General features: G+C 43.0%; 1 long non-coding RNA gene across 1 annotated transcript in view; it reads left to right on the top strand.

Moving 5' to 3' along the window:
- Positions 1–13,941, top strand: part of LOC116742737 — a 58,003-nt gene that overhangs the window by 32,385 nt on the left and 11,677 nt on the right. The window contains exon 3 of the long non-coding RNA XR_004346554.1: positions 10,475–10,652. This is a non-coding gene — a long non-coding RNA (uncharacterized LOC116742737). The remainder of the gene's footprint in view (positions 1–10,474; positions 10,653–13,941) is intronic.

Raw genomic sequence — 13,941 nt, 5'->3', positions numbered from 1 at the left:
CATGGGTGTGTGTGTGTGTGTGTGTGTGTGTGTGTGTGTGTCTGTCTGTCTGTCTGTGTTTCAATAGCCTGTTTTGCTGCTAAAGCATATTTGACAAATTTAAACTCAAGGTTTCATCCCCTTCAGTAGTTTTTGGATTGCAAAGTGAATTTTAAACTATTTAGAAAGGAATCTGCATTTATTGCCTAGGAGTAAAGTTGCAAGGCACGATGGGAGATTTTTTTCCCATAATAAAGGGTTTCAAATCCCCTCCACATTTGGACACTTTCTCTGCCTAGGCAGCAACAGCGTACGGTTAGAAAGAATTACTCAGTCACAGGATACTCCAGCTTAAATAAACAGAAATAAGATGAGCACCACAGAGTGGTCTTTTAGCAGATTTTCTTGCCTTGTGAGGAGTGCAGAAAGGCAAACATGAAATGCTATGGCTCTCATACAGTTATGCAATGAATTATGCTGTTCGGAGAATTTGCCCGTCTTTTTTCCCTTGGACAACCTCATTTCTCTTACCAGAAACCTGAGGTTCCAAAGGACAAGTCATTTGCTTGATAATACACAGCTAATAACACTCCCCATTAAAAAAACTCCAATTGTTTTTGTTGTTCAAGTCCAAACTCCTTAGCACAGAATTTAAGGTTTAACAAACATTTAATAAGCATCTATACAGTCAGGTACCTGTGGTTAGGCACCATGAAGGGCAAAGGTGAATAAGACTAGCTCTTGGAGAGCTGTTAATATAAGGGAAGGAATCTGTCATCAAACAAATAATTAATTGTAGCAATATAAGCGTCTTAGCCAGCTCAGGTTGCTATAACAAAGTACCGTAGACTGGGTGGCTTTATCGGTCACAGTTCTGGAGGCAGGGAAGTCCAAGATCAAGGTGCCAGCAGATTCAGGTCCTGGTGAAAGCCTGCTTGTTGGCTTGTAGACAGACAGACACACTTCCAGCTGTGGGATCACATGGCCTATGCCCTGTGCATGCATGTGAAGAGAGATTGAGATCTCTCTCTTTCTCCTCTTAAAAGGGCACTAATCTCATCTTGAGGGTCCTACTTTCATGACTATCACCTCTTGTAGGACCCACCTCTAAATACCATCACTTTGGTGGTTAGGGCTTCATCAGATGAATTTTGCAGGCCACAAACATTCAGCCAATCACAATAAGCAAGTGAATGAGGAAGGATGATCTGGGATAGAGATTTGAAAACCCATCCTTCCCAATGGTCCCTCACTCGTTCCTGGGTTTATGAATAGCTTCCTTCCCGTTGATGCATCAGGGAAACAAAAGGTAGAACAGCTTACGTCACTTAGATAGGAGGACATGTGTGCACTTGTCTCTTAGACTTTCAACCACAAGGTTAAAAGAGGGGCAAGAGCTGTAGGTAAGGCTGGGGAGAAGGGGGTGAAGAGGGGCTGGCAGGGAAGACCAACACAAGGTCATTGGCAATGACCCTGGAAGGTACTTCCCAAATTTCCTTCAGCGAAGATGGTCTGTTTGTACATTTTAATCAACATTTTGGACACAGAATATATGCTTTTTTCTGAGATGTCCAAAATCTTGAGACCCTCTCCAAAGCCAGATCCCCAGGGCCAGGGGGATAGTTAATATATAAGTGAGATTGACTTCCCAGAGTGTAAGAACTCTTTTCTATAATCAGTGCCAGGTTCTGTGAGTCAGGGTTGCCTTCCTGCCTGTGTGCTGTTGGCCTGGGGAGGAGAGTATTTGCTTTGCTCCAGGAGTAGCTGACTCTAGGCCCCTCCACATGTGTAGAGTCCTGAAGTGGGCAAGTGTCTGCTTGGGGTAAAGCAGACTGACTGAAGAGTTTAGCGGCTAGTCCCTCGGTCTGGAGCCCGGCCCCACTAACGCCCTCCGGGTGCAATGACGCCAGACTTTGCCCGTTGTGCTCCATAGGCTTGGAGAGTTTCAAAAACATTTTGAAATAGTTGGACCCCCGCATACAATTTCTCTTGGAAGTAAAATGCTGAGAAGTTGTATTGTTTGATCAAGTCAGAAGGACACAAGTTAGCTGTTTTCCTTGAAAGGCCCAGCGCTGTTTCCTCCATTCCTCCTTTCTCCCCTTCTTCTCTCCCTTCCTTTCACTCTGATGGAACACCTGCCATGTGTTGGCACCGCCCTAAGCACAGAAGTACACACTGAGGCATGGCATGACACCTCTCCTCTTCGTTCTAGAAATATTTATTGAATGTGCCGGGCACTATGCTATGTTATGCATTAAACAGGAAACACAGATTCTGTATCATCAGTATATAGTCTAGTAGGACTGGTGTTGAATAAGCACTGAGGAGCACTGCAAGTGAAAGGAATAGGGTTCCGTGAAGGTGTGTAACAGGGGGACTGAACTGCATTTAGGGGACGAAGCAGTTATGTTCTAAAGCAGGAGCATGCAGAAAGTGTTTAAAACATGCTTTTAAGTAAGTAAACTCTGTTTTTTAGTTTACATTCCATCTTCCTAAAGTTGGCAATCAGATTAATAATAAAAAATCTATTTAATCAAGCTATTTTGATTACATGAGCCAAGCAACCAGTCTGATAAATGACTTAGTTGCCCAAGAGTTAGGCAGACTTAGTCTTGGAATGATTGGCCTTTTGAAATAGGTCTACTCAAGATGGATTTAAACTTCCTAAGCTCATGTAGCAGTGGTAGTTGGCAGAATTCTAAGGGGGGTCCCCAATCCCCACCCTCCTCTCCCCCAGTATCTACCTTCTCCTAGTTATTCAGTCAAACAGTAAGCTAGGTACTGTTGCAAAGGGATTTTGCAGATGTAACTGAGGCGTCAAATCAGTTGACTTTAAGATCAGGAGATTATCATGGTGCCAGGGCTGATCTAATCAGATGAACCCTTAAAAGGACCTGGGCTCTTCCTGGTGAAAAAGACTCGAAGAGTGAGACAGATTCAACACTGGCTGGCTTGAAGATGGAGGGGACCGTGTGGCAAAGGATGTGAGTGGCCTTTAGGAGCTGAGAGCAGCCACCAAAGAAATGGGGACCTCAGGTGTACACCACAAGGAACTGAATACTCTACAACCACATGACTTTGGAAAATGACCTTGAGCTACCAAGGAGAACAAAACCTTGTGGGCACCTTTTAACCGTGTGAAATCCTGAGCAGAGAACCCAGTCATGCCGAGCACAGCCTTCTGACTTACAGCACTGTGAACTCATAGATGAGGGCTGTTTTAAGCCATTAAGTCTGTGATAATATACTCAAATCTTCCTGACAACAAAGACAGGGCAAATGACGAGGCAGACCATCATATTTCCTGCCTCTGGGCATGGTGATTGACTCAGGTGTTGGGCGGTGACCCAAGCTGTGCAGTCAGTGTCTTTACCTGACTTACCTGAAGAAGAGAGCTAATTTTCCTTTCTTGTCCTAAGCTGCAGAAATGTGAGCCCAGAGCTGTCCATAGCCAAGTTCCTCACGATATGGTGAAACTGGTCTAGCCCTTGACACCCAAAGGGCATGGAGAGTCCTGACAGAGTTTGAGTCCCTGAATCCATTGTCCTTTGTCACCTGACCCACGTTCTTTCAGTGATTTGGTTTCATGAGCCAAGGCTCCCCCTTTCCAGTTAAGCTAAATCACGTTCAGCTTTTGCCATTGGCGACCAGAGTCCTGAACAACACAGCTAGGAGTCAAGAACAGTTAACTGGAAGATACCAGTTCTGCTTGTTAGACAATATCAAAGCATAGAAGTACCTCTTTGCACATAACCTGGTTTTTTTTTTTTTTGATCAGTGCTGAAGGTCATCACATGATAGCAAAAATACTAAACGCTAGCTCAATCTTTGTATTATTAGCTACCTTAGATGTCATCTGGTTAAGGTCCCTCATTTTCTACATGCAGAAGCTCAGGCCCAGAGAGGAGCAGCTAATCAGGAAGTGAGTGGGTCATTCCAGAATCACTGGATAAAAATGACCCAGGTTGAATGAAAAATGATGCTGCTTCCATCTAGTTTTTCTCTTCTGCTTTCCATGGCTACTTGACTAGTTCTGCGACCATTCCAGAGTGTTTTCCTCAAGTTTTAAAAAATCGTGTCTAGTGAATGCTGTGACTCTCCAGATCCTTGTGGTTTAATTTCAAATGACACCTTCGAGTCTCTGAAACTCTGATGATATCTCAGTTGATCAGGATGATTTTTACTTGATTCTACCAAAAAGGGTGTAAAACTGCATCTTCCAGTACAGGCTGTTAGAAGCTTAGCTCCAGCATAGGTTATCTTTGTGAAGACTGTATGGAGGTAAATTCATAAATGATTGTCTCCCTTGAGTACAAATATAAGTTGTTTCCGTAGATACCTGTTCACAAAACTAATGAAGCAAGTGTTTTCCAAAACCTGCTTGAATGACACCTCTGACATATGAACTTATTAGCTTCTTATTTCACTTGACTGCTAGAGCTGGCAGGGGTCTGAGAGATCATTAGACCCAGCCTCCCATTGTTCACACAAAGACAATGCGTTCCAGAGAGGAGGAGGGTCTTGCTCAAGATCAGATTCTATTTTTTTAAACATTTTTTTGCGGTACGCGGGCCTCTCACTGCTGTGGCCTCTCCCATTGCGGAGCACAGGCTCCGGACGCGCAGGCTCAGCGGCCATGGCTCGCGGGCCCAGCCGCTCCGCGGCATGTGGGATCCTCCCGGACCGGGACACGAACCCGCGTCCCCTGCATCGGCAGGCGGACTCTCAACCACTGCGCCACCAGGGAAGCCCCTCAGATTCTATTTTTAAAACATCAATAAGCAGTCTGCAATGCCTTTACAAGAGATGAATGGATAGAATTTTTTTTTCTTTAAAACGTGCAATTTCTGCATAAACACCAAAAAAGGAGCAAAAAATATAAAGATCATCCACCATTTGCATTTTACAGCAACTTGGGAAAGATCTGTTTCCAAAATTAAGAAAAATCTTAACAATAAGATATAATAAAATGACCTATTTGTTATAAGTCTAAACATTGGGAGAGAAGGATGGCTTTTCATTATGAAAATTGATACCAATTTATTTTTAAATATTTAGAAAATTTTAAACTGTAGAAAGAAATAAGCAGGAAAAATGATCATAATTTTCATTACTCAAAAAATCCACACTTCAACATTTTCAGTGTTTTTTCTTTCAATCTTTTTTTTATATGTATAGGAAATTTAGGAGGATGACAGTCACAAATATTTTCCCATGTTATTACATCTTCTTTATAAATATCTACTAAGTGTATGTGAAATGTTTTTCTTTTGCAACTTGCTGTTCTATTATGGAAATGTTGGGGTTTAAAATAGCCTTTCAATGAGCATCTTCATGTATAAATATCCTTTTCCATATTTAGGATGATTTTCTTATTCCTCATAAATGGAATTTCTGGGTCTGTCTTATAGTAGGTGCTTAGCTCAATAGATATTCATGAACAGAATGAAATAAGTATATTAATCAAAATAGGTGAGGTGTGCCATGGTAAAAGCAGCTCTAGTATCTCAATGACCTAACAAAATAAGAATTTACTTCTTAGTCATACAAAATCATCTTTGGGTTCAGGTTAGCCTCTGAGGCTGCCATCTTCCTTCTGTGGATTCAGCAATCCGGGCTGCTCAGTCTTTTGCCTCCAACTTCCCAACAGGGGCCTCTTCTGTGATCACGTCTTCAGAGGAAGGTTCCTAAATGCTTCAGTCCAGAAGTAACACACATCACCTCTGCCCATAACCCAACGGGCAGAACTAGTTACACAGCTAGTTCTGACTCCAAGGAGGTGAGGCAGCGTGAGGAGGTGTGATCCTCCCACGCATAAGAAGGAGGTGATTGCTTTCCTGTGGAGTCACCATCGATTCCCATGAGAAAGTCCTTTCACTATACTTAATTACTATACTCATTGGGTATTACTCCATTTAGAAAGTGTTTGCTCTAGTGATGGACAAAAAAAATTTTAATTTTCATTCCTTTAATTACCTCAAGATTGACTTTTTCTTGTGTTCATTCATTAAATCAATCATTCAACAAATATTTACTTAATAGGTGACTCGGCACTGACCCAGGCACTGGGGCTGCAATGGTGAACACACAGACATGGTCCCTTCCTCATGGTCCTTGTAATCAATGACTAGTGAGCGTTCCTCTTTTATGAACTGTCTGTATAATACCTTTGCCTGTTTATATTGAGTTCTTTGTGTTTTTCTCATTGAATTACTTGACTTCTTTATACAGCAAAGAGAGCAACTCTTTGTTGTATTTACTGCAAATGTTTTCTTCAGTTTGCCTTTCAATCTTAATTTTGGTGGTGTTTTCCCTTTTTTACAGAATTTTGAAATTATCTATTCAAATCTATTGGATCCTTTCCCTTATGATTTCTCCTCTTGCTTTTAGGCTTAGAAAATAAATGGTTAGAACTACTTATGTCCAGAAAAATGGTTATTTCTGAGTTTGCTTATAATTTTTCTCTCTGGAAACCACCTTGTGAGAAAACACACACATATGACACATATAATTATATTTATAATTATAGTATAATAATTATGTTACTCTTTTTATCATTTCAATTGAATATAATTATATATATTAATTATATTATATATCAAATATATGTATGCCTGTTTTCTCACAAGAGGAAAATTGTAAGAAAATTCAGAAACATATATATCATATATACTCAAAAAGACATATTACATATAATTATACATTTTATGTGTGTGTTATATATGATTGCATTTTATAATATATGTATGTGTGTGTTTTCTCATAAGGTGGTTAATATATATAATTGTATATATGCAATTTATAAATATATACATATAAAATTCAGTGCAGAATCCAAGATGCCACATGCAGATTATGAGCATAAAATTCCCTTCAGTAGATCCCATGCCCTCTCGCCTCTCCTGTTAGTACAACCTTTTCTCCTCTTGTGGTTCCTACTCTCTCTCACCTCCAGCTTCCCCACTACATTTCCATAGTGTTTTGCTCTCAGCAGCCTGTCCCCTTTGAGGTATTAACTCACAAAAAATGAAGACCTTACTTCTGTTGGGGCAGATTGCATTTTAATTGGGGCTTCCAGCCCTTTAACTGACAAAGATTAATTTTCAAAAGAGAAATTTCAGGCACTGTGACAGTCAGTAGGGGGGAGATTTTGAGCCAGGAACTCCTGACTTGTCTCTGCAAACCACACCACAAGATCTGCCTTAAGCGGCACCTACCAAAATCTCATGTTCTTCTCCCACGCTGACATGAAATCCAGAGTCACCTGTCATTTGCTCACCCTGTATAAGGTTAGCTCCTCTCAGATGGCTTCTTTTCACCTTATTTATCTTTTCCCCAAAGACTAGCTTCCTCTCCTGGCTACCATACTTCTATTATTAGCTCTAACACTGAGGCCCAGAATCTCAGTCACTTCCAGCCCCATGGTTCATTCACTGTCCCACAACACCATTCAGACATCCCTGTGTGTTTCCGTACTCTGGAAACATCTTTCATTGGGCCACTGGGCCACTTATCCAGCGCCTTGCAGGCATGGTCAATAGTAACCCTCGCTCTTCTGAATCCGCAGAGACCTGTGTCTGTGGCAGTGGTCTCCAAAGTGGGGTGTCTATGGCAATCCTTTGGGGTGCAAGAAAGTAGTGGAACTTTTGCTTATAAAATGTCAACCTTTTAAAACACCCATTTTTTGTGTGTTTTTACATGGACATAGTATATTCATTTAGAAGTATATGAACAATTCTGGGGACTTCCCTGGTGGCTCAGTGGTTAAGAATCTGCCTGCCAATGCAGGAGACATGGATTCGAGCCCTGGTCCGGGAAGATCCCACATGCCACAGAGCAACTAAGCCCGTGTGCCACAACTACTGAGCCTGCACTCTAGAGCCCATGAGCCACAACTACTGAGCCCACGTGCCACAACTGCTGAAGCCCGTGTGTCTGGAGCCCATGCTCTGCAACAAGAGAAGCCACAGCAATAAGCCCGGGCACCACAGCGAAGAGTAGTCCCCGCTCGCCACAACTAGAGAAAAGCCCATGTGCGGCAACAAAGACCCAATGCAACCAAAAATTAAAAATAAATAAATTAATTAATTTAAAAAGGAATAATCAGTCCTTAGTCTGAGAAACAGCTGGAGACAGTGTATGAAGGTAAGCTGAAACATTCTGTGCGAGGGGATACATTGATGCTTGCTTTGTTTCAATGAACTGGTCACATTATGGAGTCAGAGAGAAATCCTCCCTTTCCATGTTTAAAAGTTGGAAGCTTGGGCTTCCCTGGTGGCGCAGTGGTTGAGAGTCCGCCTGCCGATGCAGGGGACGCGGGTTCGTGCCCCGGTCCGGGAGGGTCCCACATGCCGCGGAGCGGCTGGGCCCGTGAGCCATGGCCGCTGAGCCTGCGTGTCCGGAGAGCCTGTGCTCCGCAACGGGAGAGGCCACAATAGTGAGAGGCCTGCGTACAGTAAAAAAAAAAAAAAAAAAAGTTGGAAGCTTATCTCTATCTGCTTCTCCAAAAACTGCTTTAAACACATCAGTTTTAGACATGTCGTATGCACATGTTTGGTCCCAGGGATGTGGAAAAGTACTAGAAAAAAATTCACGGGATAATTTGGACCTCCAAAGAAAATATTCAACTTCATGGGGCACATAGGCTCAGTCTCTGTCACCTCTCCCATCTCTTTCCTGTTGGTGACTCCTTCCCCTCGTCTGTCCTGCTGTCTGTCTCCCCACCTTTGGTTTCTGCCCTCCACGGCATTTTGCTGTTTTTGCTCTGGATCTGTAGCTCACTGCCAGGGACTGGTGAACAAAGACTGTCCTCCACCTCCTCTGCTCAACTTGTCTGTGTTGCTTCAATCCTAGAACCCACTTAAACCCACTCAAGCCCTTCCTTAGCTGCCATCACCCACAGCTCTAGTGGGTGGGTGCTGTGAAGAAAATACTTCTTAAAAATAAAGGAGCCCAGCGGCTGCCCTCGATTCTTGGTTTCCCAAGAAGAGCTCCAATATCAAGAGTCCTGGTGTAGATGCTGAGTCAAACTCCCTTTGGGGCCCATTGGAAGATGTGTTTCAGACCCATGGAGAACAAGAAGCAGGATGGATACACTGTCCCTGGTTTATCCATCATCATTGCCAGAGCTCAGGAACGATGCTTGCCAAAGAGCACAGCATCCCATTAAAGGCTCATAATAAAATTCTAAAATTTACAAAAATAATAATGACTGAATTGGGTTTAAGTAACACTATCCTGTTGCAGTTGCTTCCTTCAGCTTCTGTTACATCTCAGAAGAAAAAAAATCACAACAGAAAAGGACACACAAAATGTCCCTCCCCAAGTCTCCGTAGGGGAACAGTACATGTGAAGCCTGCCAGTGGAAACCTTAACTCCTTAAAGGATAAGTATGAAATAATCCCCCTAAGTGTGGATCTTAGATTTATTTGTTTTTATAAAGACAGGTTGTCCTGTTGAGGCCATAGGCAAATATGCACCATAGAAACTATCTTTCCTCTTGGCCACACCCGTGGCAGGCACTGTTAGTGGATCACCTACTCTTTCTTGCTAATCCTCAGAATACTTTAGGAGAAACTAATGAATGTTGCCAAGGGAGGTGAAAGCTGTTTTCCCTTCTGACCCAGAGGAAGCACACACCCCTAAAGGAGTGGACTATTATCCAGAGAAGATGTAGCCCTTCATACAGGAACCTGGAAACTTAGAGATTCAGCCTACCATGGGAGGGAACTCCTGTCTCTCTTTCCCTGTGGGTCTGTCTTGAGAAGTCTAGCTGTGCTGAAGTGCACCAGGTGGAAAGGGAGAGAGAGAGATGTGGGGATATGCCAGAAACTAGGCAGGGAGACCCTGGAGAGGAACACAAGCTGGAGATGAGTAAGTTACACTTCGTAAGCCAGATTCCTTAGTTACAGCTAGCTTTCTGGGTCTGTTTTCTCTTTTGCTATCCTTGAGCCATAAGTAAAATTCATTCATTCATCCATCCATCCATCCCATCCATTCATTCATTCATTTAACAGATATTTATTGAGCATCAATCTTGTAGCAGTCTCTGAACTATGATCTAGAATATGGGGATGAGTGACATAGAGACAGTCCAGGGAATGCAGACCAATGACAGCCATTTATGTTCATTTACACTCAAATGGCCATTTATGTTGTGTGGGGAAATGCTGATGGTATGGGATCACACAGTAGGGGAGCCCAGGCTGTCTGAAGTCAAAGTGCTCTGGTTAAGGGGTGTCTATTCTCCAACGTGGTCTCATTGGATGGACTGGATACAGAGAGTAGCATTATGGGCAGGGCTTGGGCAGGAAATTAAAGAGGAGCTGTTCCCTGGGAGTTGTGGCCATGAGATTCAGGCACCTTATCTACATAAAGGCTCTTTTTCCACTGCCAGTCTTGGAGGACTGGGTGTGATACTAGTAGAGGTTTGATTTTCATAGGGTGGGAGCTAAATCTGGGATCTGCCATTGTGTTTCTCTCTTCTCTCCCGAAGGTGATTCTTAGAAACCTCCACTCCGAAGGCCTCTTGTCCTTCAGTCAAGCATCCAGCACATCCTCACAACTCCCTCGGATCACCCTGAGGCCACTCTTCTCACCGTTGACACCACTACCATTATTCCTGACACATGAGGCGGGGTGGTCCAAGACCAGAAGGTCATCATGATCAAGAGGTGAGCAGATAGTACTTAAAGGCAGAGAGGGTTGGGATTGGAGAGGAATTCCCTAATAGCTATTATAAATGGAGATACAACAGGTTTGAACAAACGACCTGGAACAGGAAGAGGGGAGGAGGGAGGAGTCAGGCAGAGATAATGCCAAGAGTGGATGCCTGGTCTGTGCATAAAAAGGGCTCAGGGAAGGCTTAGGAAGCAGATCGGAAAGGAAGATAGTGGAGGAAGGTAAAGAATCCAGTCTTTGGTGTTCCGGTGTGTGGCTGGGGATTGTGAGAGACTGGATCAGGGAATTTGAAGGCTGGAATGTCCGCTGTGTTCTTGGAATGACTTCCTGAGGGCTTCGCATGTAACCAAATATTAGCACTCATTTACTAAATAAAAACTCTTCTGTCCCTGGGCTAGCAGGGAGTGGAGTGGCATGCCCCCCACCCTCGTCACAAAGACAGGTCAGTCCCCGTCCCTAAGACTGTCACAACCTAGACCAAAAAGTGCCCCGAGAGCCTGGCAGGATCATTCTGGTGCACAGACTCAGTGTCCAGGGGTCCTGAGTGGCCATAGGACAGCCAGGGCTCCTGCCTCCCATAAATCCAAGCCAAGAACAGTAAAGCGCAGAGAAGGGAGGTAAGTAGGAGCAGGGAGAAGAAAAGTCCCAGAAATGCAGATAGATTGCAAATAATAATAAAGCAATAACCTGGCTGAACTCCGTCCAATTCAGTTCAATTCACCAAGTACATGCTGAGTGCCCCTGTGTGCCTGTTCTGAACTAGTATGCTGGAGAGGAGGGCTACAAGAAAAAATGAGCAGTTTGGTGGAGGTCAGGCAAGCTAAAGAGAAGGTATCTTTTCAGGCACCAAAGCTCTGCCCTGTAGATGGCTGCCTTTGCATTGGAGGTCCCCTGACAATTCACAGGAGATTTCTCTCAAAGACCTTCCAAGGCAGTTCCTTGAAGACCCTAGTCCGTGCCCCCAGGCAGCCAGGAGTCTGTTCCATTTGATACAGACCAAGCAGACCCTTTCTGAAGTTTTTGTAGAAATGGAAGTGATCTGATGAGAGTAGGGAATTTTAAAGGTGAAAACAGGGGCAAGGATGGAGAATGGATTGGAGGTGGAGAAAATGCAGAAGTAGGGAGCCAGTGAGGAGAATACGAATACTCCAGTTTCACTGAGTTGGTGGCAGTGAGTAGAGCAAAGGGACAGAAGAGGATGAGGGCACAGAGGCTCTGCCAACTAACTGGCTGTAGAAGACAAAAGAAAGAAGAGTTTGTGATGGCCTTGGGCAAATGAATAAGGAAGGTCACGGGGCTCTGAGGAGAAGCATTTGAAGAAGGAAGGTAATGAGTTCAATGTTAGTGGTAATACAGAGGATTCCATCCTTCCTTTCCTGGATTCTTCCTACTGGTTCCCCTTCTCTAGGCTCAGCCCTCCAGTTCCCTTTTCATGGGGCTTCTAAAAGGCAAATTTTACTGGATCGTTCCCTACATCCAGCCTCACAGTGGTTTCCATCACCTTCAGTGAAAGCCCACTGTCCTGAGCACAGCATACAAAGCCTTGGAGCTCTGCCTGGCCTACAGCTTAGCCTCGTCTCCTGCCACTCTGCCTCTGGGACTCAACACTCCAGACATCCTGAAATATTTGCATTTTTTTCAGAGAAGGCAGTTTCATGCCTCAGTGCCTTTGTAACTGTAATGCATCACCCTGGAAGTTCTTTCCCTCCTTAACTGCCTGGTGAACTCCTCACCGTTTGTTCTCAGGTGGCTTAAAATACAACAAAGCATTCCCCCATGGTCCTTTTCACCCTCTCAAAGGAGGTTTACTCAAAGAATGCAAGGCTGTTCAATACTTGAAAATCAATCAATGTAATCCACCATATTAATAGCTAAAGAAGAAAAATCACATGGTCTTATCAACTGATGCAAAAAACATTTTTAACAAAATTCAACATGTATTCATTATAAAACTCTTAGAAGAAAATAGGAGTAGAGGGGAACTTTCTCAACTTGTTGAAAAGTATCTACCAAAAGCCTACAGCTAATATTACACTTAATGGTGAAAGATGGAATGCTTTCCTCCCAAGACCAAGAACAAGGTAAAGGATGTTTGTTCTCACCACTCTTATTCAATATATTATTGGAAGTTCTGATCAAATTAATAAGACCCAAAAAGGAAATAAAATGCATACAGATCAGAAAGGAAGATATAAAACTGTCCCTATTTGCAAATGACATGGTTGTCTATGTTGTAAATCCCACAGAATCTATAAACAAACATACAAACAAAAACAACCCAACTCCTAGAACAAATAAGTGAGTTCAGCAAAGTTGCAATATACAAGATAAACATACAAAAATTGTACACATTTGTATTTCTAGATATACAATTGTATATGCAATTCTTATTTCTACATATCAGTGAACAGGTGGACATCAAAACTCAAAATACAATGCCATTTTCAATTACTCAAAATAAAAAAAAAAGAAATTCTTAAGTGTAAATCTAACAAAACATCTACAGAACTTCTATACTGAAAACAATGTTGAAAGAAACCAAAGATCTAGGTAAGTGGAGACATAACGTGCTCATGGATTGGAAGGTTCAACATAATTAAGAGGTCAATTCTTCCAAATGCAGGTTTAATGCAATTCTTATCAAAATCCCAGCAAGATTTTTTATAGGTATAGACAAAAGTATTCTAAGATATATATGGGGACTTCCCTGGTGGCACAGTGGTTAAGAATCCGCCTGCCAATGCAGGGGACACAGGTTCGATCCCTGGTCTGGGAAGATCCCACATGCCGCGGAGCAGCTAAGCCCATGCGTCACAGCTACTGAGCCTGTGCTCTAGAGCCCACGAGCCACAACTACTGAGCCAGCGTGCTGCAGCTACTAAAGCCGGCACGCCTAGAGCCCATGCTCCACAAGAGAAGCCACCGCAGTGAGAAGCCCGCACACTGCAACAAAGAGTAGCCCCTGCTCACTTCAACTAGAGAAAGCCCATGCACAGCAATGAAGACTCAACGCAGCCAAACATAAATAAATAAAATAAAAATAAATAAAATTTATATGGAAGTGCAGATGAACCAGAATAGCTAACATCGTTTTGTAAAAGGATTCTACAATGGAAGGAATCAGTCTACCTGATTTCGAGACAGAGCTGTGTTGTTTACAGAGTGATAGACACATAAACCAATGGAACAGAATAGAGAATCCAGAAACACATTAACACAAATATGCCCAACTGATTTTTTACAGAAGTACTAAAGCAGTTCAATGGAGGAAGGCTAGCTTTT

The sequence above is a fragment of the Phocoena sinus genome, chromosome 17, assembly GCF_008692025.1.
Source record: "Phocoena sinus isolate mPhoSin1 chromosome 17, mPhoSin1.pri, whole genome shotgun sequence".
Lineage (NCBI taxonomy): Eukaryota > Metazoa > Chordata > Mammalia > Artiodactyla > Phocoenidae > Phocoena > Phocoena sinus.
This window is presented reverse-complemented; position numbering and strand designations above follow the sequence as displayed.